Genomic DNA, 20,318 nt, shown 5'->3' on the forward strand with positions numbered 1-20,318 from the left:
ACATGGCCACCACGATTCGCCCCCAACAGCGGTGCCCACGTGGAGGCAGAGGATTGCCACTTGGTGCGGAGAGGCTATGTGTTGGATCATGTCTCGGATACTAGAGCCGGCAACAGCTCCGACTCCTCAGACGACAATCACCTTCCCCGCAGGATTCCGCCTTGGCCTTGAAATTATACCTTGACCTTAGACCTCAGTAATCATCTTGGATTCTGCCATATTGACATTGAGCGTCCCAATCCTCGAACATTGCACTTTTAGTTAGGTCGCCATCTTTAATCCTAATATCATGTTCGCAATTTTTATCTGACATTGCGACCACTTTTTTCCATTCTTATGTCATGTCAACCATCTTGTTCTCGTCACCTGGAGGCCGCTATCTGGTATTAGGTCACACTCACCATCTTGGTTTTTTCCTGTTTTGCTAATGGCAGCCATTTTGGATACCGACATCTTTGTTTCTGCTGTTTGTTCCTAGAGAGCATCAGCATCGCTATGTCTCATGCACATAAGGCCGATGTTCCTTCACCTACAGGCCCACTCCCGCCAGTTACGCCCCTGACAGGCGGGCCGCTTGAGGCCTCCGACCAGTGAGTCACCGGAGGTGCTGGCGCCCGCCTCATTGTTGCTGATGACCGGTCAGGGGTCAACTGCCGCTCAGTTGCCTGAGGCTGCGGGTTGCCAGCCACCAGCCTGTTCTTCTTCGGCGCTCTTTCACAATACTTGAATCTTATTTCATAACCGTAATGCTTTAAAGCTTTGCTCATAATTTTATTTTGATGCAGCTTTTTCGTGTCATATCTAAACTATTATTCCTACTGCAAAACGTTATTGAATGGACTCAGGATATTATAAAGATACAAAATATTTAACCAAAATACAAAATAAAACCTTGCAAATCAATTGCATCTGAAATGCTAAAACAAAAATTTGTACTATTATTGTCATAAACTAAAGTATTTAAAAGCCTTAATAAGTAAAGGAGATATTAAATAAAAGAAACGATAAGTGTCCAAACAAGCAATGACACCACTCCTCGAAGCATCTGGCGAGCTCTGCGGTACTCTGGGTCGAGCTGCTATAGTCGGGTCCGTGTACGAGCCACCGCGCTGCCTGTCGAGCTGGCGAGAATTGAGATAGTTTTGTTTTATGGTTTGTCTAAGAATAGGAAAAATTACATATTCAATTTTTTTTATTTCTTAACTGTTCGGTAAAGCTAACCTTTATTAGATATAAAAAATTGGTTGTCTGTAAAGTCGGTTTACGGACGATAGTTTAACGTGACGTCATAACAAAACATTGATGAAATGATTGCATACTTTTATGAATAAAATTGAATCATTTTTATTTTAATAATAAAAGAATAAATACTTGAAATTATACTAGTAATCAGATCTTTAAAATGCAAGAATAGTTAACCTTTATTGCCGAAGTTGTTGTTGTAATAAGCAATGAAACCACATTAACTTTTCACTTCACTTTATAAACAGTCGACGAAACAGTTCACGTGTAGATGACTTGTAATTAATTTTAAAAACTGGCGTTTAGCTATAAAGTTTAAATATAATTATGAACAAGTTTTCATATAAATAAACTGTAATCAAATATCTATAATCAATTATATGAATCACCATAATTTTTTAGTCAATTGTAACATAACCTATTATTACTGCACTCGCCGACAGCGTAACGGAATACAGCGTAACGGAACAATGAGCGCAACGGGACACAGCATAACGGAAAAATGCGCCGATCCCGTGCAAGCGTCGCTTCTCTGCCCGGCAACATCGCTCACACCTAGCCTGTGCTGTCTCGAGCTGACAGCTGTTCCGGCCAGGCATTCTTGCAGTCAGTACAATCATTGAGTTTTCATATAGAATACATTTGTATATAAAATTCCAGAGACATAATATTTATGATGGCAAAAGCTAAGAAAAACTACATGAGAATAAAAAGAAAAAAATTTCAATGATTGTATAATTGTTACAAACACACGTAGAGTTGGTGAATATATGTTTCTCCCAGTAACTACAGCTTATCCATACGAAGAACGTTTGAGGCAAACTAATAAACCTCAACCATGGGCGCAGCAAGAACTAATTTTTTGGGGGACGAGCATAAAATTATTTTTTCTCAATATTTGAGCTTTGTAACTATCCATAGATATTTTTGTCAAAGTATGACATATAGTCCATATATAGAGTTACTTTTAACATAATAAGATAGCACAATATTTTGGAAGTCGTTATGCTTCTGCTATATATTTAAGTGAGTAGGACATACAATAATTTACTGTAAATCTAAAAAAAAATTGAGCTTTTGCTTAAACAAATAAAAAGTAGAGTCAAATTTATAACTTTAATATAAAAAATTACAAAAGTTTTAAACTAGGTCATATAGCAAGCAATTTTACTCATACAAGTAAAAATTTTAAAATAATTATCTACACTTAATAGTTTTATTCACTAAAAGTATACTTACTTAAATGCACACGTTTTATAATATTTGGTGACTTGAGATGCACATCCTGCTCATTTCGCACTTATTTTATTTACCAGGATAAAAATTTTGTTTTGTGTTGTGGGAGTTTTAAAAACGTATGTAGTCCGCCATATTTATTTCTTATAGTGGTAGGCGGGAAATTAAAAATATATTGTCGGCTGCAAATCGGTGGACGATCGTTAAATTACATAATATTAATAATTCAAACGACGTAAATATGATTGAAAAGTCAAATCGATTGTTGTTCCAATCGAGTGGAAGAGAGATGCCACGCATGCGTACAATGAGCAAAACAGGACACATCCGTAGTGGGACATCCGTAGTGGGACAATTTTTCGTGCGTGCAACCAGCGTTCATCGATTTATTAGACGTTGTCACGTCAAAAATTATTATAGAATTTCTACAAGAACAAAAAAAAGCTAATTACTGCCGTTTCTCGATTTCTGCATTTTTCTTAGAGTAGGTACGAAGCAAGTCCTGTGCATGGCTTGGCATGTGATTATAGGGCAGATCTACATGATAGTCGATTAACCAGGCATGTCCAATCAGTGGCCAGGAACATCCAGTCGGTGGTCAGCCACATCCAGACATGTCCGGGCCCTGGGTTCGGGGTGTGAACGACCGCCATCTGACGTCACGGCGGCCATTTTGGACTCAAAAATGACTCAAAATTCCAAAACATTTCCTGTTTTAGTCCTCAAACATGCCAACGTCTTGAAAAGTCCATATTGAGGCTTAAGAATCATATCTACAGCCTCCTATAAGTCTCTGACAACATTTCGATTATGACGTCACCGTTGCTATTTTCGTTACGGCCGCCATCTTGAAAATACGTAATTTTTATGCTAGAAATTTGGATTTTTTTTTAAATTATAAAACAAATTTAATTAATCAAGTTTTAATAAAATATGATTTAAAATCACGCACATACGTCCTTGGTTCGAACCTGGTGAGGTCAAATATAAAAAATGAAGATAGATCCTTCCTCCACAGAAGCCACTGACAGACTGATCTCCCACCACTAATGCCAAGGTATATATCGCCAGCTAGTATGATTTCATGTCCAACATCTTGAAAATCTGTAATTATTATCTAATTTTAATGAAAAAATTCCAGAATTTATAAAAATAATTAATTAATCAAAATTTAATTAAATATTATTTAAAAACACTGTTGCATGTTTCGTTACAGTCGCTATCTTGTATTCTAGAAATCATGCAAATTTCGTTATGCCCACCATCTTGTACATGTATGACATAATCGTTACGCTTTCGTTACGAACATCTTGGATTCTAGATTGTTGTATCTGTCGTTACGCTCCGCCATCTTGAAAATCCGTAAGTTTTATGCTAAAAAATCGGGGGAAAAATTTATTTAAATTTAATTAATCAAGATTTAATTAAATATTATTTAAAACATGCACTTACGTCCTGGGTCTAACTCATTGAGGGCAAAAAATAAAAACTACATCAGATCCTACCTCCACAGAAGCCGCAGGCAGACTGACCTCCCACCACTAATGCCAGAGTATATATACATCGCCAGCTAGTATGAGGCCATGTCCGCCATCTTGATTTCGTCTGCTGGAGTCCACCATCTTGTTTTCGTATGATAGAGTATGCTGCCGACATGTTGATTTAATTTTTACCCGCTAGAGTGCAGTAATCATTTATTATTACTGTGGCGCCCCGCCATCTGGAAATTTGAACGCCATCTTGGAAATTCGTAATTATTTAGCTATAAATTCAGGAAAAATTCAAAAATTCACAAAAAACACTTATTAAAATAATGATTGATTTTATCGGTTCCTATCCTTGGTTCGATCCTTGACCAAGCAAATATTTTAATTTTATGTAAAAAAAAAATAATATCAATAAATCATATTCAAAATCCTAATAGCTGCATAGGCTCCTAGTCTACCAGTCTTCAGTAAGTCGTTATTTCCGCCATATTTAAAATTCATAATAATAAACCTAATATTTCTGGAAAAAGTTCAAAATTCATCAACAAATCACTCATTAATTCTGATTGAATTGATGGATTCCTGTCCTTGCTTCGATCCCTGACCGATGCAAATATTTTAATTGTATGTAAAAAAAAGTGACAGGTTTGAGAAATAAAACACAAGTTATTTTACAAACAGAAAATTTATTACATAACATCTAAAAATACAAACAAGCAAATTACTAGCATTTCTCGATTTCTACAGTCATTTCAGAAGGCGAAGCGAGTCCTTAGATTGCATTGACATGTGTTTACGAGTCAGTTATACATATTAGTTTATTAACCGGACATGTCTATTCAGTAGACAGGCACGCAATAGGTGGCCAGGCATGTCTATTCAGTGGCCAGAAAAGCACATCCAGTAGGTGACAAGAAGTATCCAGCTGCTAGTTAAGGCTTTCTATACAGTAGCCAGGCACGTAATCAACGTTCAGGGGCATTCAGTTTGTGACCGACATGTCCAGTCAGCATCATAACACTTTCAGTCCAGGAGGTGCCAAGGGCGTACAGTCGGCTCCCACAGCCGGCAACATTCTGGCTGTCGACCGGGTCTCGCGACGTAGCTCAGAATACAAAACTCATTAAATAATACAAAAATCTTTGTTTCCCGACCGTAAATCCTTTCCAAGTATCTTAGAATAAAAACGCAGATGAGTGATATTTAGCTATAGGTACTATTTTCTTGCTAAGATCTAAGACTACGTTTTTGTTAACCCTCTCTATAAATATAATATATAATACGTAATATCAGTAGTATACGAATGTATGTTCTGCGTCCGGCTTCTGGCTGTGGATTGATGATTGTCGGTCCGCCATCTTGGATTGTGACGTCACGGCGGCCATCTTTGACTCAAAATTCCTCAAAATTCCTAAAAAATGACTCAAAATGACTCAAAATTTCCCGTTTTCGAGGGAAAATTTCCCGTTTTCGAGGGAAAAATTCCCGATCCGAGGGAAAAATTCCCATTTTATTCCTCAAAAATCCCAGCGGCTGAAAATTCCTAAAACTGGCTTAAGCATCCTTAACTCAAGCCAGCGTTAAGCCAGTTTTAGGATTATGACGTCACCGTTGCAATTTCCGTTACGACCGCCATCTTGAAAATCCGCAATTTTTATGTTAGAAAATCGGGAAAAATTTTAAAAATCATTTAAAAAATTAAATAATCGTATTAAATAAAAATCTTAAAAACCACTGTTGCAGTTATCGTTACGGTCGCCATCTTGGATTATATAAATGTTGCATATTTCGTTACACACGCCATCTTGGTTGAGTACCATGTCATTCTTACACTTTACTTTACGACCACCATATTGGAACCTATAAATGTTGCAATTATCGTTATGGTCGCCATCTTGAAATTTAGACGCCATCTTGGAAATCAGTATTTTTTATGTTAGAAAATCGGGAAAAATTCCTAAATTCATCAAAAAAAACTTAATAGAATTCTGATTGATTATATCGATTCCCGTCCTTGGTTCGAAACCGGTGAGGGCAAAAAAAAAAAAACATCAGATCCTTCCTCCACAAAAGCCAAAACAGACTGACCTACAACCACCAATAACAAGGTATTTACCATCAGCTGGTATGACGTCATGTCAGCCATCTTGTCTTTGTCCGCTGGAGGCCACCATCTTGTTTTCGTCTGCTAGAGTGTGCTGGCGACATGTTAGTATAATGTTCTGTTCTTCATACCTTTACCCTCTACTGTTGGCATTAAACTTTGACCTTGACCTTGAACTTTGACCTTGACCTTGAACTTTGACCTTGACCTTGAAATTTGACCTTGACCTTAAAATTTGGCCTTGAACTTTGACCTTGAACTTGAACTTTGACCATGGCCTTGAAATTTGACCATGACCTTGATCTTTGACTTTGACCTTGACGTCATCATGGATCCGTCATTGCATGTTCAGTACATGCTACCAGGAGCTACCACATGCTAGCGGTCATTGCCACCATCATGTTTTCGTTTGCCGGAGGACAACATCTTGTGTGTACTTGTCTTTCCATTATGCTAGTTTTATTAGAACCTGCTACAGTGCAATAATCATTTATTATTACTGAGGTGCCCGCCATCTTAAAATTCGGTCGCCATCTTGTAATCTTGTAATTATTTAGCTATAAATGCGGGGTAAATTCCAAAAGTCTCCGAAAAAATCAATTATTAATTTACAAATTGAATCGATAGATTCCTGTCCACGGATCGATTCCTGACCAGTGAAAGTTTTAACTAATTATTAAATAAATTTTATATTCTGTTTTCCATTACCTTTCGTGGTGTTTATTAATCATTCATTCTACGAAAAACAACTCAAGTCAATATACCTGACCAACGAATTAATACAGTGCCGATTAGTCTATTATGAAAGTCTAATTTTTCAATAATCTGAATAACCTATAAGCCGTTCATGTACAAAGCCACACATATAGTCCATGAGACCGAGTCATGTCATTATCAGACGTATAGGCTAGTCATTTCAGGACCGCATGTCCTTCGTCGTTAGCTAATTATAGGCATTTAATCCATCGTGACATTTTTATACATTCTAAAGGACCAAGTATCCTTGAAAAATATTTTAGTAACACCAAGAGGTTTTAAACTAGTAAATATTTAATCACTACATTTTGTACTACGCGAAATCAACAAAAAGGAAGCACCGACAAAGAAAAGGCAGCACCATCAACGAAAAGGAAGCATCGTCAACGAAAAGGCAGCACATTAGGAAGCACCGACAAAGAAAAGGCAGCACCACCAACGAAAAGGAAGCACATTTGGAAGCACCGACAAAGAAAAGGCAGCACCTCCAACGAAAAGGAAGCACATTTGGAAGCACCGACAACGAAAAGGCAGCACCGGCATCGAATAGAAAGCACATTTGGAAGCACCGACAACGAAAAGGCAGCACCGCCAACGAAAAGGCAACACATTTGGAAGCACCGACAACGAAAAGGCAGCACCGCCAACGAAAAGGCAAGACATTTGGAAGCACCGACAACGAAAAGGCAGCACCGGCATCGAAAAAGGCACCACATTTGGAAGCACCGTCAACGAAAAGGCAGCACATTTGGAAGCACCGACAAAGAAAAGGCAGCACCGTCAACAAAAAGGCAGCACATTTGAAAGCACCGTCAACGAAAAGGCAGCACATTTGAAAGCACCGTCAACGAAAAGCAGCACATTTGGAAGCACCGACAACGAAAAGGTAGCACATTTTGGAAGCACCGTCATCGAAAAGGCAGCACCATCAATGAAAAGCCAGCACATTTGGTAGCACCGACAACGATAAGTCAGCACCGCCAAAGAAAAGGCAGCTCATTTGGAAGCACCGACAACGAAAAGGCAGCACCACCAACGAAAAGACAGCACATTTGGAAGCACCGACAATGAAAAGGAAGCACCATGAACGAAAAGGCCGCACCATCAACGAAAAGGAAGCACATTTGGAAGCACAAGTTACGAGAACTTAGTCTTAGTAAGAAATCTGAATACAAGAAAAATAAAACATTAAATTTTTATAATTGCAATTATTTATTTCTTTACATTATACAAATACAAGTAAAACAAGCCATTATTGTATGAAGCCAGCTTTCCTCAGTTCTTTGAGTATGAATGATATTTCTTTGATGCACGAAAAGTTTCCTGCACAAAGCGAGTCATGTAGAAGTCTTAGCCGGTCAACCAATATGTTTGGATCGTTCCATGAAGTGTAATCAGTCTCTTCTACCACCATCTTACTTGTTTGATTATTATAAATATTATTTTCTCTGGTGTCTTCCGTTTTAACTCCATCCTCAGGGTAACTATCATTATCGAGACAATGATCATCACAAGCTTGATACGATTTATTTAATATATCACGATGTTTCCATCGTTTCGGTCTCAGGACACCACCACAGTCTTCGATCTTGCCTGCTTTAGTTGCTTCATCACAGTCTATACTTTTGTCAACAGCCGCAGAGTCGCCGTAGCAATCACCGTAGAAGGCATCATCTTCACCAAGATTACCGTAAGAATTCGATGTCAATGATGTCGAAGCGTCTTCATCGTCTTCATGCTTCCTTTTTAGGAGTCCATCATTTTTACAAAGTAGGAAAGATCTACTTGAATACGGCTGGAATGTATTCTCACTTTTCACGTTAAAGATTCTTCCATTGTCTTCATTCTTCCATAAATCATAATCGTCCTTCAATTTAAGTTCTTTGTCGAGATCGGAAGAGCCACGATCATAATCTCTCCCAAGAAAAGGAAAATTATTGTCGTAATGCAGATCACTCTTCCTTAGTCTAGTAGAGCCATCGTTGTCCTCTAGCTTGTACACAGGCTTGGCGTTACAAGTTCTGTCATGTCTTTTTAAGCTCTCTCTCCGCGTAAACGACTTGCTACATCGAACACAACTTATCATATTACGTAGTGGATTTTTATCACAGTCATTCTTCTCGTGTTGTCTTCCATTCTTTCTCAAGATAAATTCTTAGTAGTTGGAAATAGGTGGTTCAAGAACATGCGGACGAGCCAGGAGCCGGCCGCCATCTTGGATGACGTCATTTTTGACCTAAAATTCCTCAAAATTCCTAAAAAATGACTCAAAATGACTCAAAATTTCCCGTTTTCGAGGGAAAAATTCCCGTTTCGAGGGAAAATTTCCCGTTTCGAGGGAAAATTTCCCGTTTTATTCCGTAAAAATTCCAGCGGATAGAAAAGTCCTAAAAGTGGCTTAAGCATCCTTAACTCAAGCCACTGTTAAGCCGCTATCAGGACTTGACCTTGAAACCGACCGCCATATTGGATCCGCCATCTTGGATCCACCATTTTGGATGACGTCATTGTGTTCTAGAAAATTCCGGCGATGTTTTTTCCGCCATTTTGTATGATGACGTCACCGTTGCACTTTTCGTCACGGCCGCCATCTTGGATTCGAATTTTTTTTTTTCGAACTTCAACTTTTCGAAATTCGATGTAATCATCAGCCGCCATCTTGTTTCGTCTGCTGGTGGCCGCCATCTTGTTTTCGTCTGCTGGAGACCACCATCTTGTTATCGTTGGCTAGAGTGCGCTCACGCCATGTTAGTTTAATTCTTACCCGCTAGAGTGCAGTAATCATTAATATTACTGTGACACCCACCATCTTGTCATTTGGCCACCATCTTGAAAATCCATAATTATTTAGCTAGGAATTCGGGAAAGATTCCAAAATTCATTAAATAAATCACCCATTAATTTATTTATTGAATCGCTGGATTCCCGTCCTTTGTTCGATACCTGATCGATGCAATAATGTTTAATTTTATGTAAAATAATAATAATTTCAATAAATCATCTTCAACATTCTTAAAGAGACTGTAAAACCTCTACTACCATCATCCTATAAGCCATCAACACCACCATCTTGGAAAATTCGTAATTATATTGCTAGAGATTCGGGAAAAAGTTACAAATTCATTAAATAAATTTGCAAACAATAAAATGATTAATTAGGTCGACTCAGGCCCTTGACACGATTCGGAATGAAGATGGAAAAAAATAAACATAATATAATAGTGGCAGGTTCGAGAAAGAAAACAACACAAGTTCTTTCACAAAATAAACTTTATTACATAATTTCTACTTTACTACACGAACACTTGCGAAAGCCAGCAATCTTATAATCATTTAGGTCCGCAGCGGCGTGAAATGACTAATTCTTAGCTCCAATCGGCTTATACTAGAAAGAGTCCAGCCAGAACCTTTACAGACATAGTCCTCCTCTTCTTGACAGAGTTTCTGGATACCGTTTTTAACAGTATGCTTCTCATCGTTAGAACTGTAAATTACTGCAGCCGATGTCTTGAATGCACACTTCTTCACTTCGTCTTCGAATGGATACGGCTTTCCATATATACAGTCCAACCACAAGTTGTATTTTAATGAACCGTTTGTTGCTACATCATCAGTAAGCTGATTGATTATGTTCTCTTTGATATCATCAAGAAAATTACAAATGTCTTTCGACTCACCTAACGTATTTGGATAATAGTAGTCTTTCAATGTCCCACGAAATGCAGACTGCGCCAAGTAGAACCCATTATCATTCACTTGTAATGCGCCGAACACAGTCTTAGGTTTATTTTCATGTTCAGACGTCATACCAATCGGTTGCTGCACATCGGTTTTCTTGCTTGTTCTCTTACGAGTCTCCAATCTAAAGCGAGGAGTCGACGTTTCTACAGGTAGTTCTTCAGTAGACACACGGACTTTACCGTTGCATTTTTTCACATGTCGTCGCAAACTGTCAATACGTGTAAACCATTCATGACACCCATCACAGCGAAACTTTATACGAGATGGATTCTTCTTGCATTTACTCCGCTCATGTCTTCGTGCATCATGAGAAAATGCGAACGACATATTACAGTAGCTGCAAGGATACCGTGGTGATGAAGACGATCCTTTCAGACCCGAACCAGATGATGTTGTTGCAGCAGTTACACCATCTCCAGGCATACTCTTATGAACATCAATACATCGTTGCTGCACCGAAACCTTTACTTTCTGCCGCACAGCAGGTCCTTTGCATGTCTTCATGTGCGTTTTCATATTATCTTGTCTTGCAAATTGCTTGTGACATTTCTCACAAACAAACATTTTACGATAAGGGTTCTTAGCGCATTCTCTCCTCTCGTGTCGTCGAGTATTGCTGCTGTTTGTGAAAATCTTGTCACAGTAACAGCACCGATGTTAGTTAGTCGGTGTTGAATCACCAGTCATTGAAGTTTCCATCGAGGGCGAAACGAAGTTCGACGAGTTTTCCTGCGTAGTCAGCACCACCGGCATTAATGTCTCTCCTGCTGACGGTATCGCGACTGTTGAAATCTCCTCTTTTGATGACGTCGTCTTTGCCGACGGGATCTGCACCTTCTCCACCGTAGCTGACGTCAGGGTTCCCGTAGACGATGGTGCGTCGTCCATCAAGTTCGGCGTTTTAGATGGTAAAGATGCCATCGAAGTCTCAAGAACAGGCAATTACACGACGTATGCACCAGTAGAATAAACTAGGTGATCCTTACACCGACGACGTCAGTAACAAACTGAGCGACCTGCTGTCCAGGACTCGCTTATATACACGCACCGGTTGGAATAATACTCTAGTCAAATCAAGAACCAATTACTATAATACTCGAGTCAAAACACCATTGAAAGAAGAAGCGCACCAAAATAAGGTAACGCATTTGGAAACAAATTCATCAAATGAAATGAACACGCAATGCACGCACTTGCAGCTTTCATCTCAAGGTATCATTTAAATTTCATTCAAGCGAAGTATCAAGCCAATGTCACATCATATTATCATCCTATTGGTCATACTATCCTCAAAATATAACAGTCTTATAAATCACACCAGTTATAGAAGGACTTATAGTTTATAACACACATCATTTCAGCCATTGTTCTTTAACAAATTCGAATTTAAAAATGTAAAATGTATGTACTTGTTAAGTTGAAGAACCAGGTACGTAAATATATTATATACTTTATGGACACTGTAGGCACAAAAACCCTGAAAGTACATATGTAAGAATGATATTTAATAAAACTAATATTAGCTCTATACCCACATGACTATGTGTTGACTGCTGTGTCTAGGGTGTTGACCTCAATTTATACCGCTAGGACCTCCCTTAAGTCCAGTCACGTGTACCATTGCTTCCGTTGTTGTCCCCCGCCTTGCTGGCGGCCTCCAACATTCGAACGAGGTGATCAACCATCCAAGCCCTAAGCATGTTCGCATTGTGTCTTGAGATCGGACCTGGACATCCAAGTTACATAGAGTATAATATACTCTGAAATACATAATAAAGAGAAAATTGATATAAATAACATTATACTTTGCTTAATAGTTCCAGAAGTAATGAACGCACTGCTTGACCAGTGACAGGTGTAACTAAATATTAAATATATTTTATTTTCCATTACCTTTCGTGGAATTTATTAATCATTCACTCTACGAAAAACAACTCAAGACAATATACCTGACCATCGAATTAAAATACAGTACCGCTATGCCTTACATGAAAGTCTAATTATTCGATAATCTGAATAACCTATAAATCGTTCATGTACAAAGCCACACATACAGGCCAATTGTCTATGGACCATCAGACCGAGTCATGACAATATCAGACGTATAGGTTAGAATTTTCAGAACCGCAGGACCTTCTTCGTCTTTAGATAATTACAGTCATTTAGACCATCATGAAATCTTAATACATACTAAAGGACCAAGCGACCTTGAAAAATATTTTAGTAACACCAAGAGGTTTTGAACTAGTAAATATTCAGTCACTACATATTTTACTATGCGCAATCAACAAAAAGGAAGCACCATCAACGAAAAGGCAGCACATTTGTAAACACCATCAACAAAAAGGAAGCACAATCGGAAGCACATTCATAGAAAAGGAAGCACAATCGGAAGCACAATCACAAAAAGGAAGCACATTTGGAAGCACAATCACAAAAAGGAAGCACATTTGGAAGCACAATCCACAAAAAGGAAGCACATTTGGAAGCACATTCAACGAAAAAGGAAGCACAATCATAGAAACAACGCACAATCGGAAGCACAATCAACAAAAAGGAAGCACATTTTGGAAGCACCATCAACAAAAAGGAAGCACATTTTGGAAGCACCATCAAAAAGGCAGCACATTTTGGAAGCACAATCAAAAAAGGCAGCACATTTGGAAGCACCATCAACAAAAGAAGGAAGCACATTTTGGAAGCACAATCAAAAAAGGCAGCACATTTGGAAGCACCATCAACAAAAAGAAGGAAGCACATTTTGGAAGCACCATCAAAAGGCAGCACATTTGGTAACACAAGTTACGAGAACTAAGTCTTAGTTAGAAATTAGAATGCAAGAAAAAAAAACATTAAATTTTTACTTTTAATATTTAATTTATTTCTTAAGATTATACAAATAGAAGTAAAATAATCTATTATTGTATGTAGCCAGCTTTCCTCAGTTCTTCGAGTATGAAGGATATTTCTTTTATGCACGAATAGTTTCCTGCACAAAGCGAGCCATGTAGAAGTCTTAGCCGGTCAACCAATAAGTTTGGATCTTTCCACGATGTGTAATCAATCTTTTCTACCACCATCTCACTTGCTTGTTTATTATAAATACTTTTAATATCACAATCATCCCAGTGATCATAATAAGCGTTATCAGATTTATTTATTATAACACATCGTTTCCATCGTTTCGGTCTCAGGACACCGTTACATTCTTCGATCTTGTCAGCTTTAGGTGCTTCATCACAGTCTATGCTTTTGTCAACAGCCTCAGAGTCACTGTTACAATCACTGTAGAAGACATCCTCTTCACCCAGATTACCATATGAATTCGATATCGATGATGTCGAAGTGCCATTATCGTCTTCATGCTTCCTTTTTAGGAGTCCATCATTTTTACAAAGTAAGAAAGATCTACTTGAATTCGGCTGGAATGTATTCTCACTTTTCACGTTAAGGATTCTTCCATTGTCTTCATTCTTCCATAAATCATCATCGTCCTTCAATTTAAGTTCTTCGTCGAGATCGGAAGAGCCACGAACATAATCTCTCTCAAGACAAGGAAAATTATTGTCGTAATGCAGGTCACTATTCCTTAGTCTAGTAGATCCATCGTTGTACTCTGGCTTGTACGCAGGCTTAACGTTACAAGTTCTGTCATGTCTTTTTAAGCTCTCTCTCCGCGTAAACGACTTGTTACATCGAACGCAACTTATCATATTGCGTAGTGGATTTTTAACACAGTCATTCTTCTGGTGTTGTCTTCCATTCTTTCTCAAGATAAATTCTTTGCTGCAAAACTTACACCTGTGTCCTTTCGATACAGCGACAGACACCGAATCAGGATTCATATTAGTTACTGTGACTAATGTTAGATACAAACAGACAGTTTTCCAATTGGAACCATTACTTAAATATAATTTTTTAAATATTTCTTAAGCGAGAGTTATCTCATGCAAAGGTACTTGTTGTAAGTAGTTCTGCTTTTCAACAACAGATGACACCACGTATTGCTTGCAGGTAAATATTATTTCTTTCTTTCATGCGGGATGCAGGATTCTCACTAACGATCACAATACAGGGATGGCATCGCTAGACTCCAAGGAGAAGGTAGTTTGTTCATCCAGTTAGTGTTTCTCAGATTTCTCAGGGCATATATTATTATTATTTGACTGAATAATGATTTTTTTTTAAATTCCACTAAATAAAAATAAAATAGAAGCACTCAGAGAAAACCATCAGGGATGATGTCGTTTATAAACATCATAAAATACCAATTTTTTTTAAAAAAGTCCAAACTTAATCTTGATTAAGCAAAGAGTTCTTACACAAGCCCGCTTGTGAACTCTTTGCTTAAGCAACATGAGAGTTCTAGCACAAGCGGGCTTGTGAACTCTTTGCTTAAGCAACATGAGAGTTCTAGCACAAGCCCGCTTGTGAACTCTTTGCTTAAGCAACATGAGAGTTCTAGCACAAGCAGAACTACTTACAACAAGTACCTTTGCATGAGATAACTCTCGCTTAAGAAATATTTAAAAAATTATATTTAAGTAATGGTTCCAATTGGAAAACTGTCTGTTTGTATCTAACATTAGTCACAGTAACTAATATGAATCCTGATTCGGTGTCTGTCGCTGTATCGAAAGGACACAGGTGTAAGTTTTGCAGCAAAGAATTTATCTTGAGAAAGAATGGAAGACAACACCAGAAGAATGACTGTGTTAAAAATCCACTACGCAATATGATAAGTTGCGTTCGATGTAACAAGTCGTTTACGCGGAGAGAGAGCTTAAAAAGACATGACAGAACTTGTAACGTTAAGCCTGCGTACAAGCCAGAGTACAACGATGGATCTACTAGACTAAGGAATAGTGACCTGCATTACGACAATAATTTTCCTTGTATTGAGAGAGATTATCTTCGTGGCTCTTCCGATCTCGACGAAGAACTTAAATTGAAGGACGATGATGATTTATGGAAGAATGAAGACAATGGAAGAATCCTTAACGTGAAAAGTGAGAATACATTCCAGCCGAATTCAAGTAGATCTTTCTTACTTTGTAAAAATGATGGACTCCTAAAAAGGAAGCATGAAGACGATAATGGCACTTCGACATCATCGATATCGAATTCATATGGTAATCTGGGTGAAGAGGATGTCTTCTACAGTGATTGTAACAGTGACTCTGAGGCTGTTGACAAAAGCATAGACTGTGATGAAGCACCTAAAGCTGACAAGATCGAAGAATGTAACGGTGTCCTGAGACCGGAACGATGGAAACGATGTGTTATAATAAATAAATCTGATAACGCTTTTTATGATCACTGGGATGATTGTGATATTAAAAGTATTTATAATAAACAAGCAAGTGAGATGGTGGTAGAAGAGATTGATTACACATCGTGGAAAGATCCAAACTTATTGGTTGACCGGCTAAGACTTCTACATGGCTCGCTTTGTGCAGGAAACTATTCGTGCATAAAAGAAATATCCTTCATACTCGAAGAACTGAGGAAAGCTGGCTACATACAATAATGGCTTATTTTACTTCTATTTGTATAATCTTAAGAAATAAATTAAATATTAAAAGTAAAAATTTAATGTTTTTATTTCTTGCATTCTGATTTCTAACTAAGACTTAGTTCTCGTAACTTGTGTTACCAAATGTGCTGCCTTTTGATGGTGCTTCCAAAATGTGCTTCCTTCTTTTTGTTGATGGTGCTTCCAAATGTGCTGCCTTTTTTGATTGTGCTTCCAAAATGTGCTTCCTTCTTTTGTTGATGGTGCTTCCAAATGTGCTGCCTTTTTTGATTGTGCTTCCAAAATGTGCTGTCTTTTTGATGGTGCTTCCAAAATGTGCTTCCTTTTTGTTGATGGTGCTTCCAAAATGTGCTTCCTTTATGTTGATTGTGCTTCCGATTGTGCGTTGTTTCTATGATTGTGCTTCCTTTTTCGTTGAATGTGCTTCCAAATGTGCTTCCTTTTTGTGGATTGTGCTTCCAAATGTGCTTCCTTTTTGTGATTGTGCTTCCAAATGTGCTTCCTTTTTGTGATTGTGCTTCCGATTGTGCTTCCTTTTCTATGAATGTGCTTCCGATTGTGCTTCCTTTTTGTTGATGGTGTTTACAAATGTGCTGCCTTTTCGTTGATGGTGCTTCCTTTTTGTTGATTGCGCATAGTAAAATATGTAGTGACTGAATATTTACTAGTTCAAAACCTCTTGGTGTTACTAAAATATTTTTCAAGGTCGCTTGGTCCTTTAGTATGTATTAAGATTTCATGATGGTCTAAATGACTGTAATTATCTAAAGACGAAGAAGGTCCTGCGGTTCTGAAAATTCTAACCTATACGTCTGATATTGTCATGACTCGGTCTGATGGTCCATAGACAATTGGCCTGTATGTGTGGCTTTGTACATGAACGATTTATAGGTTATTCAGATTATCGAATAATTAGACTTTCATGTAAGGCATAGCGGTACTGTATTTTAATTCGATGGTCAGGTATATTGTCTTGAGTTGTTTTTCGTAGAGTGAATGATTAATAAATTCCACGAAAGGTAATGGAAAATAAAATATATTTAATATTTAGTTACACCTGTCACTGGTCAAGCAGTGCGTTCATTACTTCTGGAACTATTAAGCAAAGTATAATGTTATTTATATCAATTTTCTCTTTATTATGTATTTCAGAGTATATTATACTCTATGTAACTTGGATGTCCAGGTCCGATCTCAAGACACAATGCGAACATGCTTAGGGCTTGGATGGTTGATCACCTCGTTTGAATGTTGGAGGCCGCCAGCAAGGCGGGGGACAACAACGGAAGCAACGGTACACGTGACTGGACTGGAGGGAGGTCCTAGCGGTATAAATTGAGGTCAACACCCTAGACACAGCAGTCAACACATAGTCGTGTGGGTATAGAGCTAATATTAGTTTTATTAAATATCATTCTTACATATGTACTTTCAGGGTTTTTGTGCCTACAGTGTCCATAAAGTATATAATATATTTACGTACCTGGTTCTTCAACTTAACAAGTACTTACATTTTACATTTTTAAATTCGAATTTGTTAAAGAACAATGGCTGAAATGATGTGTGTTATAAACTATAAGTCCTTCTATAACTGGTGTGATTTATAAGACTGTTATATTTTGAGGATAGTATGACCAATAGGATGATAATATGATGTGACATTGGCTTGATACTTCGCTTGAATGAAATTTAAATGATACCTTGAGATGAAAGCTGCAAGTGCGTGCATTGCGTGTTCATTTCATTTGATGAATTTGTTTCCAAATGCGTTACCTTATTTTGGTGCGCTTCTTCTTTCAATGGTGTTTTGACTCGAGTATTATAGTAATTGGTTCTTGATTTGACTAGAGTATTATTCCAACCGGTGCGTGTATATAAGCGAGTCCTGGACAGCAGGTCGCTCAGTTTGTTACTGACGTCGTCGGTGTAAGGATCACCTAGTTTATTCTACTGGTGCATACGTCGTGTAATTGCCTGTTCTTGAGACTTCGATGGCATCTTTACCATCTAAAACGCCGAACTTGATGGACGACGCACCATCGTCTACGGGAACCCTGACGTCAGCTACGGTGGAGAAGGTGCAGATCCCGTCGGCAAAGACGACGTCATCAAAAGAGGAGATTTCAACAGTCGCGATACCGTCAGCAGGAGAGACATTAATGCCGGTGGTGCTGACTACGCAGGAAAACTCGTCGAACTTCGTTTCGCCCTCGATGGAAACTTCAATGACTGGTGATTCAACACCGACTAACGAACATCGGTGCTGTTACTGTGACAAGATTTTCACAAACAGCAGCAATACTCGACGACACGAGAGGAGAGAATGCGCTAAGAACCCTTATCGTAAAATGTTTGTTTGTGAGAAATGTCACAAGCAATTTGCAAGACAAGATAATATGAAAACGCACATGAAGACATGCAAAGGACCTGCTGTGCGGCAGAAAGTAAAGGTTTCGGTGCAGCAACGATGTATTGATGTTCATAAGAGTATGCCTGGAGATGGTGTAACTGCTGCAACAACATCATCTGGTTCGGGTCTGAAAGGATCGTCTTCATCACCACGGTATCCTTGCAGCTACTGTAATATGTCGTTCGCATTTTCTCATGATGCACGAAGACATGAGCGGAGTAAATGCAAGAAGAATCCATCTCGTATAAAGTTTCGCTGTGATGGGTGTCATGAATGGTTTACACGTATTGACAGTTTGCGACGACATGTGAAAAAATGCAACGGTAAAGTCCGTGTGTCTACTGAAGAACTACCTGTAGAAACGTCGACTCCTCGCTTTAGATTGGAGACTCGTAAGAGAACAAGCAAGAAAACCGATGTGCAGCAACCGATTGGTATGACGTCTGAACATGAAAATAAACCTAAGACTGTGTTCGGCGCATTACAAGTGAATGATAATGGGTTCTACTTGGCGCAGTCTGCATTTCGTGGGACATTGAAAGACTACTATTATCCAAATACGTTAGGTGAGTCGAAAGACATTTGTAATTTTCTTGATGATATCAAAGAGAACATAATCAATCAGCTTACTGATGATGTAGCAACAAACGGTTCATTAAAATACAACTTGTGGTTGGACTGTATATATGGAAAGCCGTATCCATTCGAAGACGAAGTGAAGAAGTGTGCATTCAAGACATCGGCTGCAGTAATTTACAGTTCTAACGATGTGAAGCATACTGTTAAAAACGGTATCCAGAAACTCTGTCAAGAAGAGGAGGACTATGTCTGTAAAGGTTCTGGCTGGACTCTTTCTAGTATAAGCCGATTGGAGCTAAGAATTAGTCATTTCACGCCGCTGCGGACCTAAATGATTATAAGATTGCTGGCTTTCGCAAGTGTTCGTGTAGTAAAGTAGAAATTATGTAATAAAGTTTATTTTGTGAAAGAACTTGTGTTGTTTTCTTTCTCGAACCTGCCACTATTATATTATGTTTATTTTTTTCCATCTTCATTCCGAATCGTGTCAAGGGCCTGAGTCGACCTAATTAATCATTTTATTGTTTGCAAATTTATTTAATGAATTTGTAACTTTTTCCCGAATCTCTAGCAATATAATTACGAATTTTCCAAGATGGTGGTGTTGATGGCTTATAGGATGATGGTAGTAGAGGTTTTACAGTCTCTTTAAGAATGTTGAAGATGGTTTATTGAAATTATTATTATTTTACATAAAATTAAACATTATTGCATCGATCAGGTATCGAACAAAGGACGGGAATCCAGCGATTCAATAAATAAATTAATGGGTGATTTATTTAATGAATTTTGGAATCTTTCCCGAATTCCTAGCTAAATAATTATGGATTTTCAAGATGGTGGCCAAATGACAAGATGGTGGGTGTCACAGTAATATTAATGATTACTGCACTCTAGCGGGTAAGAATTAAACTAACATGGCGTGAGCGCACTCTAGCCAACGATAACAAGATGGTGGTCTCCAGCAGACGAAAACAATATGGCGGCCACCAGCAGACGAAACAAGATGGCGGCTGATGATTACATCGAATTTCAAAAAGTTGAAGTTCGAAAAAAAAAAATTCGAATCCAAGATGGCGGCCGTGACGAAAAGTGCAACGGTGACGTCATCATACAAAATGGCGGAAAAAACATCGCCGGAATTTTCTAGAACACAATGACGTCATCCAAAATGGTGGATCCAAGATGGCGGATCCAATATGGCGGTCGGTTTCAAGGTCAAGTCCT

General features: G+C 38.2%; 1 protein-coding gene across 3 annotated transcripts in view; it reads left to right on the forward strand.

Annotated features, from left to right (window-relative positions):
* The window catches only part of LOC134533650 (b(0,+)-type amino acid transporter 1-like), a 354,769-nt gene that overhangs the window by 98,105 nt on the left and 236,346 nt on the right, over positions 1–20,318 (forward strand). The window lies entirely within an intron of this gene.

This window comes from Bacillus rossius, chromosome 7, assembly GCF_032445375.1.
Source record: "Bacillus rossius redtenbacheri isolate Brsri chromosome 7, Brsri_v3, whole genome shotgun sequence".
NCBI lineage: Eukaryota > Metazoa > Arthropoda > Insecta > Phasmatodea > Bacillidae > Bacillus > Bacillus rossius.